This window comes from Physeter macrocephalus, chromosome 3 (assembly GCF_002837175.3).
Source record: "Physeter macrocephalus isolate SW-GA chromosome 3, ASM283717v5, whole genome shotgun sequence".
Classification (NCBI taxonomy): Eukaryota; Metazoa; Chordata; class Mammalia; order Artiodactyla; family Physeteridae; genus Physeter; species Physeter macrocephalus.
Window position 1 is genome coordinate 15,028,269 of NC_041216.1, and position 9,847 is coordinate 15,038,115.

At 51.3% G+C, this 9,847-nt stretch overlaps 1 protein-coding gene across 2 annotated transcripts in view; it reads right to left on the minus strand.

The window, feature by feature from the left end:
• The window catches only part of MAN1C1 (mannosidase alpha class 1C member 1), a 115,395-nt gene extending 105,794 nt beyond the window's left edge, over positions 1–9,601 (minus strand). Inside the window, exon 1 of one of the 2 annotated variants that reach the window (XM_028487667.2) lies at positions 9,587–9,595. The gene's annotated coding sequence lies outside the window, so the exon portion shown is untranslated. Of the gene's footprint in view, positions 1–9,586 lie in introns of both variants that reach the window. The other variant, XM_055083554.1, reaches the window with a different exon arrangement.
• Positions 9,602–9,847: the final 246 nt, after the last annotated feature.

Sequence of the window (9,847 nt, forward strand, 5' to 3'; positions counted from 1 at the left end):
CGGGGCACGAACCCGTGTCCCCTGCATCGGCAGGTGGACTCTCAACCACTGCGCCACCAGGGAAGCCCCAGATTTGAAGTCTTTGACAGATCTTTATCTGGAAAGGCAACCCCCAGTATCCCTGCATTCAGGAATAAAAACTAAGGCTCAGAGGGTTCAATTTGTCCACAGTTGCACAGCACATCAGTAAGAGAAAAGTGATTCTAGGTTCTTGGACTGGGGGATAGGAAGGGATGAAGGACCCAGGCTGATCTATCTGGATGCTGCTGTTCTACAATCCTTAGAGTTGCCGAAGTCCTCTCCCTGTCCAGCCGGAAATAGATCAGAGTTTTTCCACCTTGGCACTACTGACATTTTGGGCTGGATAATTCTTTGTCGTGGGAGGCTGTCTTGTACAATGTCAATGTTTATCAGCATCCCTGGCCTCTACCCACTGGATGCTAACAGCATCCCCAGTTGTGACATCTAAAAATGTCTCCAGACATTGCCAAATGTTACCCCGTTGAAAAGCACTGGAATAGATAGATAGCAAGTTTCAGAGACAGAGCAGTCCCCCAATACTGTCCTCCCAAACATGCCTCACCCCCTGTCCCCTAGAAAAGAGCTGGGCCGCTCAGCAAATTTCCCCCAGGAGCCAGACTAGAGGGAAGCTGAGGGCAGCCACAACAGCCCAGTTCTGGGGAAAGCAGCTCAAGACCAATACCCACTCTGACATGGCCCCTCAGCTCAGGACATTGACACCTACTGGATCCAAGGGGGTTCGGGAAAATCAGGGAGTCTGTAGAGCTCCTCACCTGAGAAGCCAGAGGACATCATCCAGGGCAGGGGGACAGGACATCTAATAAGAAGGCATCTGAATAGGCCACGCAGAGTAGCCATATCACAGCACAAATAGATGGTTTCCTATAAGCCCCTTGCAGAGCTGGGGCTTATGACCAGCAGTGATGGGGAATTTTCAGGGGTCTCAGTAGAGACATTACAATAGAAGCTAAAATTGATTAAACACCTATTTTGTGCCAGGAACTCGGCCAAGCACTTGATGCAGACTCCAACTCTGAGGATGGTCCCATTGTCCAGAAAAGGAAACTGGGGCAGTGGTTAAGTACCTTGTTTAAGGCCCCCTGTTCATCTTGCATGTTGGTAGGAGGACACCCAAGCTCTCTTCAGGACGAAGCACCCTCATGATAGTGCCTTGTGAGGCTCTGGTCCAAGCTCGCAAGACCCATCGAGCCAGAGGAAAAGATGGCCTGACTTGAGGCCGGCAGCAGGCTTTGGTCTTTGCTAAACAGCCTCGTGCCAAGTGCTGCCAGTGGCTCAGCCCCATGCCGGAGCGGGGTGCTGGGGGCCTTCCAGCCCATGGAACGGGAATGGCGGATGCCAGCTGGAACAGAACTTGAGAACACATTAGCAGAGTCTCACTTTCCAGGAGAACGTGACTCCGCTGCACTGAGCAAACTTCTCTGGCAGCAAGGAGGACTCACAAGAGTCCCAGGGCCACTCAGAGAAGCCCTTTGTTTCCCAACAGCAACCCAGAAGGCGGCAGCGGTCCTGAGGCAGGAGTGGGGGGGCCTCGATGGGAACCACACAGGCCTTCCCGCCCCCACACGGGGTCGCAGGCTCCTCAGCGCTGAGCCGGGAGCAGAGCATCTCCCGTGTCCTCGGGAAGGGACTGGAGGCCTCAGGGTCAGCCAGGCAGACTCTTAGGGGTCAGGACTGCTATGAAGGGGCTCATCGGAAGGATAAAGCACTTGGCTTTGGGTGGTCATTGCTGGGAAGTAGGACAGGCCCTCTGGGTCCCCAGAGCACTCAGCAATCCCTGCCCAGGTCAGCCTCTGCCACCGCCGGCAGGTAGCAGGATCGCCCTGCCCCTCGGGACCCACCGCAGCCCTGACGTGGGTCCTGGTGCTAACATGCCGCAGATGGAACAAGACTTAATCGCTTTTCTAAATCCCACAACCCAGGAGTGGGAGGACACCTGAGATAAGCCTCCTATTCCCCCCAAAGTACAGATTTTCCCCACGGGGAACATCCTTCCTTCTTTCTGACAGCTGACCTCAGGCCCCGGCCAGGGTAGCAATTAGAATGCCCTCTAACAGGCCAGAAGGACCTGTCCGTGGTTAAAGGATGAGCAGGTTAATTCTGTGTGACCTGTTCAGTGACAAGAGTCAGAGGAGCACACATTAGCCTCTCCCTGCAGAGAGCATCTTCCTTGAAGAAATGCTGTTTCTCTCAACTTGGGTCACGGCCCCGCAGACAGAGAAAAGACGGACACTGTCAGACGCTGAGGGGTCCTGGCCACAGGGCTGGGCGGGGGGTGCTCTTCCTACCTGCTGGGAAGCTGCTCACAGATGACAAGGGCCGAGTGGGGACAGGAATCTGTCCCACTCCAACTACCTGCAGGGCAACAAGCAGCCAGGAGCAACCCTCCCAGCCCCAGAACAAGACTGTGAGCTGGGACAGAGGCTTAAAGTACAGCTGAAGAGCCAAGCAAGCTCAGGGCCCCGGGCCAGAACAACCAAGAACCCACTCACCTCAAGCTGGGCAGTTTGTCTTTCTGCCCAGCTGGGCCTGGTTACAACAGGAGTCTCGGCAAGGGTGGGTCTGCACATCCCCTCTGGGACAGAAGAAAGGGTGGGAGAGGGTTTCCAGTTGGCACTCCAGAACTCAGCGGTGGCTGCCCCTGAGTCTTCGCATCCATTGATTTCTAGAATGTTTGCTTGTTAGTCGGTGGACCCCATTCCGAGTGTCCAGCAGGTGGAAATCTCTCCAGAACCAAGCTTCCCTCCCTGACTCTTACTGTGGTCATATACTCCCTTTCTCCCAAGCCAATCCCCTCCAGTTGTCCTTGGAGGGGTGCTTATTTACTAAATGGTCAAATGAAAAAATAAGCTCACATAAGAGCAATAAAGCCTTCCTTTAGCCTTTGTCCTAAAACGGATTTGAAATAGGAGAGCCAGGTTTTCCAGGTGAGAATTATAGGGTTTGTGGATTAGGGAGACAACCAAGCCTCCTTTATTTTTATTCTGTAAGGACTAAATTGATATTTACTTGCACAAGCCAAAGGCAAAAAAGGGCAGCCAGCTCTCCTAACAGCCATTTATACATCCAAATGTGGTCGATTTATCAGAGTCTAAAATGGCAGGAAGAGAACTCAGGAAGTGATATGTCAGAGATAAGTTCTGTGTTGTCCCAAAGAGAGTATCCTATAGTTAGAAGCCCCTGTCCCTTGCTGGCGGGGAGACTTGGTTAAGCCATAGCGAGGCCACAGAGTCAAGGGGACAATGGCTGACCCGGTCTCTCTCAGGAACTCCCAACACAGGCCCCCAAACAAGCTCAGAAGCAACTACACGGAAGCAGCCTGGAGCCGTGGTTGCCGCAGAGGTTGACCAGTCTCTTAGAGGCCTTGGCATGGTAAGCACCAGGCACTGATTTGTCAACAAAAGGCTCCAAACTCCTACAGAGTTTCTCATTAGATCCTTTAGCTCTTGGTCAAACTTACACATGTTCACCAAGGTCACAGCCCAGCAATGAACCAGATACCTCCTCATCCATCCCTTGAGGGTAGGAGAAATAAATGTTGGGTAAGAAACAATGCTGAGGACCTGATTTATAAAAGCAAAAAGGACAATCTGCCTTGTGGCAGGAAAGACCTGCCTCATGCCCAGGGTAACTGAAGACCCACAGGACCCCGACTGCATTGGGCATTGCAGATCTGTGTACACGGGGGCTGCCAGCATTTATACCCTCTGCTTTTTGAGTCAGAAGCTGGTTCTGTCCCATCACTTTGGCAGCTCAGCATGGCCAGTGGCTAAAGGTCTTCTTAGGAGCCAGTACAGTTATGGGCAAGACGGAGCACCCTGGCATTTTCAACATGAAAAGCAACAAGGCTGGAATATGCTCAACCTCTTGGTTCACCCTGTGACGTTGGACAGGAGCCAGATCCTTCCATCAGAGGCAGGGCAGCTGGAGAAGAGTATCAGGCAGGCTCTCAGAACCCCAGGAACCCTGAGGTCCCCTTGGAGGCAGGGAGTCCAGCACTCCTGGTCCCTCCAGCCCAGAAGCCACATGTGTACTTGATGCCAGGAACAGAAACACGTGTATGGGCAGATGGCCTCTGAAGCCCTGAAAGCATCTCCTGCTTGGGAAATGACAGCAGAGCCTCACAGGACAAGGGGTCCCGCAGAGAAGTACGGAGCAGCTGAGAATGGCAAGAACAGCTAGGTTCCTAGGCAGGTATTCAGGGCAAGAGGCAGAGGTTCCCATCTCAGAGCTCACCACTGGCAAACCATAACAGCAAAAAGGCCAACAGCTTGAACTTCAAAACCATTAAGAACAGCTACCCAGCCCCAAGAGTGGGAAAGCAGGTGCAATCAAAGGCTCAGCCAATATGGACCAAGGATCCCCTCAGAAGTTGCTGGTAAAGTCCAGAAATACGAGGATTTCCTTGGCCGCAGAGAGGCTCGGTCAAGATAAAGTCTACAGGACAGAGGTGAAAACAGGGTCAGGGTGAGCCAGAGAGACAGGAAGGCATCAGCCAGGCTTAGGTCTCTCTTAGGTCTCCTTCTCCATTTCTCCCCACACTCTGTGGATTCACACCGCTGCTAGGAAAATATCTGGGATTTCTGACATTCAAAAGGCGCGTTAGTAGTCGCGTGCTCTGTATGTCATCGTATGGTGCATTGGTCACAACGACAAAAACTGAAGCTCAGAGTCTCTGGTGGAAAACACAAAGCATCTTCAGAAGACCTGCTCAGCCTGCACGTTCTGCAAAGAAACTGGTGCCAAGAGTCCTTCTGAGACTCAGGTGCTTACGAGTGGCGAGTGCTAGGCGGTGCAGGAAGGTACCATTTCTAAGCTAGGTGAAAACTCAAATCAAGAGTCCTGGGGTCCTTCCTGGTGCATGCTTGGCACAAAGGTTAAAAACAGTGCTCGTGAAATTCCTAACGAAACACAGCAGGCCGATTCGGTTTCCACCACTATGTCGCTGACAGGAAGCAGGAGACTGGTAGTCAGGGAAGAACGACAGTCTGGGGATTCGTATGTTGACAATTAGCCAAGTTCTGCTCTGCTTCTCTTTACAAAGAAAACTTCCCTTCTCTTTGCTCTTGGAATGCCATGTTAGAAGAGAGACATTTCCATGGCAACCACATACACATTTAGTGATGTGTCACTAAATTTGTGAGTGCACAAAGGCACATTAGGAGACTTTTTGAATGTGGCAAGAGAAATAGATTTTCATAATTGAATGCTGCCCTCAAGTAGAGTTTACCATTTGCTGAAAGCTGAGGCTGCAGCCAGAGATGCTAACTCTGCCTCGTCAGAATTGAGGCTTGACCCCAAAATCTCAGCTTTAGATGAGGGCTGTCTCTTTGAGAGGCTGCTGCCCAGAAAGGGGTCTAGACAGATGGGGCACAGAGCTGGGGGGCCAGGATGGCCTTGGCAGAGGCAGGGAAAACAGATCCATCTCACATTTGACGAGCCTGAAGAGAGGGAGAGCTACCTGCATGAGAATCAGACGCCACCCTGATCCTTCCCCAGCACCTCATGACCTCTAGACTATCATCCGTTCTACCAAAGAGAGTACAGGAAAAGACTAGCACCAGTATCAGACAGCTTCCCTAAGAAGAACAAAATAAAAAGAATGCTGAATCTAGAGCCAGAAGTCCCAGGTGGGTGTCCTAGTTCTGTCTCTTCCTAATCATGGAAATTCGAAAACCATTCTTTTTCTAAACCTCAATTTGTAAATGGGGAATATGCTTCCTGATTACCAGATGCTTCAAGGAGGCAGCGGATGTAGAAGCATCACTATTAAACTGTAATGCTGATAAACTATAACACTGTTTATAAGGTGGCACTGGCTTGGCCCATGTACCCCTAAGGGGACCTCTGCCAGATGCAGCCTGGGCCCCAGAGCGTGGCTATGTAGAAGGGGCCACCCCAACTCTGTTTGTGCCCATTGGGGCTGCTGTGGGTTTATGGTGGCCTGACTCCAAGTCTCTCCAGGGGCTGGTACAGCAAGGGTGAGAGTACAGCCCTGCAACACCTCCCCAGCCCCAGAGGCGCTGATGTTGGCCTTTCTGGTCCTCCCTGGCTGCACATCTACCCTAGGTCCTAAGCCAGTCAGTACAGCAGCCAGAAGGCCTCAAATATTCAATTCTACCTTCCTGCCACCCCTCCCCCAACCTCCTTATTCTCCCCATTACTCCTTCCCACTCAAACTAGACCTTGGCCTCCATGTTTCAAGGAAAGAGAAGCCACCACTGGAAAGCAAACAAGAGAAGCTAAATTTTGCCTTTTGAGTTTCCAAGGGCCTGGGTCCTGGCAGTGAGAAGTTTTCAAGAATAGTTTTGACTGCATGTGATTCACTTCACATGCTTGATTCAGAACTCAACCCCAGATGCCTCTGCCTTAGGAGAGCAGCATTGCTTCAGGGTAAGAGATAGCACCTCCATACTGGAGCCCAGTGAAGTGCCCCTTTCCCCCATCACAGCACTCCTTTCCTGCCACCCTCACCTCCCCCGCCATCAGCCTAATCTATGAGCTGGGCTTGGGCCTGCCTCCTTGTTCTACTTGTAACCTGTCCTCCCTGAGGTGAGGACACACTCTGCCACCATCCCAGGCTCAGGGTCTAACGCTTTCCACTCACAGACACCACCTGGATCAGCCCTCCTGAGCCCACCATGTGGCCCTTCCACTGCCCACGGCACTGCCCTGTACACTTCCCATCACACACGTCCACCACACTGGAGAGGCTCAACCACCCCTGAGGGCCAGGCCCTGGCCTGCCCAGCTCCACTTGTGAACTCTGTCCGAGTTCCCAGGCCCTGTGGCCCCTCCCTGCTCACTTCTGACGCCCCTGGTCCCAGCTCCCCTACACTGAGGCTCACCCCAGATAACTACTTTGGTTTATGCCAGAAGGGCTGGCACACTTGGCTCCAAAAGTCACCACCTCCCCTCATACTGCTGATAAGAACATAAACACTTCCACAGTTTTCTGCTGTGGAAAACCGGCGATTCCTCAATAAGTTAAACATAGAATTATCATATACCCAGTATTCTACTCTTAAAAGGATTGAAAACATATGTCCACCCAAAAAAGAGTACATGAATGTTCATAGCAGCATTATTCATAATAGCCAAAAGGTAGAAGTATCCCAAATGGCCATCAACAGGTGAATGGATAAACAAAATGCGGTATATCTATTCAATGGAATATTATTCAGACAGAAAAAGAAATCAAATTGACACATGCTACAACATGGAAGAGGCTTGAAAACATCATAAAGGCCACAAATTGTATGATTCCATTTATGTAAAAGATCCAGAATAGAAAAATGCATAGAAACAGAAAGCAGATTGGTGGTTGCCAGGGGCTGAGGTGGGGGTGGGAGATGGGAAGTGGCTGCTCAGTGGGTACAGGGTTTCCACTTGGAGGGATGAAAAAGTTCCAGAATGAGATAGTGGTGATGAGCACACAACACTGTGAATGTACGTAATGCTTCGGAATTGTATGCTTTAAAACGGTTAAAGTGATAAATGTTATGTGTATTCTACCTGTAATTAAAAAATAAAGTCACCACCTCACAGAGCGGTGCATGCAGTTTCTTGGTGCCCCCAGCAGCCTCTGAAGCCTTGCTAAGACTTTGGGGTCTCCGGAGCTCCAGGACTGGAGAGGGGGTGCTGGCTTGGGCCCCCCAGGGGGCAGCACTGCAAATGTGCACAGAGTCAGGGAGCTAGACACTTTCACCTTAGCTGGTGGGGCTGCTACAAACAACATAAACACTCTATGAGGAGAGGCACAGACGAAGGAACAGGAACTCACTTCAGCTTTCAGCGCCTCTCTGAGGAGGCTGAACAACCTAACCCAGGCTGCTGTTGAAAACACGGTGACCATGAGGGAGAAAGACATCACACACCTTTCAGTCCTGCGACGATAACTATAAACCTGCATTGACCAGTACTGGCCGCGTCGCACCTGTTATTCCAGGAGGATGCGCAGACCTAAATATTCAGACTGTAAGATGCTCAAACCACCACAGGAAAAGTCAGAATGATTTGGGCAAGGCGGAAAAAGCCAGGACTACCAGGTTGCCATCAGACAGGGACTGCTTTGAACCAGAGATTTCAGGATTTCTTCCAGATGTACGGTCCAGCCTATTTTCAATCCCAGGCTGAGGCCAGGACACAGGGCACCTTATGCAGCACTGGTGGGGCTCAGCTCTCAGGAGAAAGTCTGGAAGGGTGGCCTGGGTGAGAATGCCACTTAGACATGCCTTAGATGGCAGTTTCAGCAGGGACTTTGCCAAATGACCCTGCCTTTAGTGGTCAGGGGCTTCATTTCAAGAGAACACTTCCATTGGAGCAGAGATGCTGGCCACAAGCTGAGAAGAACGTGGTGGGGTCTGGTCACTGCTTATGGTCACAGGGAAAAGACAAAATGCATTGTCACCACTCCACAATGTCTTCCTTTCCTCCACAGCAGTGAAGATTAAACCATGCCTCCTCCCCCAACACGTGGCCTCCTCCTTCACTGAAGAAGGAGCTGGCATGTGAATCTTTAGTGTGTGGTCAGGCCAGAGGATGCACACACCCTATTTCTAGAAAGGAGATGAAGGAAGGGCTCCCCATGTTCTGCTACAAGGCTGAGCTCACTCAGCATCAGGCCGGGAAAGAGTCACACACCGTCCTCAGGTTGGCTCTTGGGCTCTCAGTTGGAAATCAAAGAGCAGACAGCTCAGAACACCGGCTCTTTTTAGCAGAGGCCCCGATATACAATCAGAAAACAAAGGGGAGAGACAGACTCTCTAATCTTCGATGCCAGCAAGGAAGGAAAGCCGAGGGGTCTGTGACCAGTGAAGGCAGTGCTCTGAAGCCAGGAGGTGGTTGAGGAAGAGAGGAAACTAAAGGCAGGCTGCTCAGGAGAGGGCACTGGGTTGCAAGCCCACATCAGCCCAGGAGCTGTGTACAGGGCTCAGCGGGCAGCCAGGCGTGGCAGAACCATTGGTGAAAGGAAAAAGGAAGCTCTCTTGGTCCCTCGGCCACCTGCCTCTATCTGCTCCCCAAATCTCTGTTCCTTCTCTAAAACACTTATGCTCCTGAAGGCTCTGACCCCTGTGCCTCTCTGTCCAGGCTTTCCTCAAATGGCTTTGCACTCAAGCCTTCAGCCCCCAGCATTCCATCCTTCTAAATCCGCATCTCCTGTGCCATCACCCCAACCAGTCCCAAACCAGTATTTCCAACCACCTGGATTTCACAGGCATATCATTTTTATTGTGTCTGGAATTCAACTCATCTCCCCCTCCCAGGATTTCTCACTGTCCCCACTTCCTGATGTCCCCATTGACCCCAGGTAGAAACCTTGGCCATTCCAAACTTCGCCTTCCACATCCACACATGGAACACCCCCCCAGATCCAGCACATGGAGCCTCTTGCTCTCCGACGCGCCCACTACGCCTGGTATTCTCCACATTTGCCTGAAACACCAACCTTTCCCCCAAGCTCACCTCAATGATGTGACTCCCACCCTTTTGTTCACCCCTTGATTTGGGCACCTCCATGGTGTTACAACTGTGTACACACACACACCTGTCGCACCCTGCCTAGATGTGGTACTCAGGAGACAGAAGCGTCATCTTTGCATCCTCAGCATCTAGGGCATTGCCTGGCAGGCGGTAAGAACAAGGTAAGTTCTCTGGAAAAGTTGAGCTGGAATAAAACACACAAGCAGCAAGTAGTTAATATTCCTCTCACTGTGTATCAGCTCAACTACATTATTTCATAAGGTCTGGTTTGGACCTGTTTGACAACTAGATTTCCAACACAAATCTGCTCTGCAAATTCCAGCAG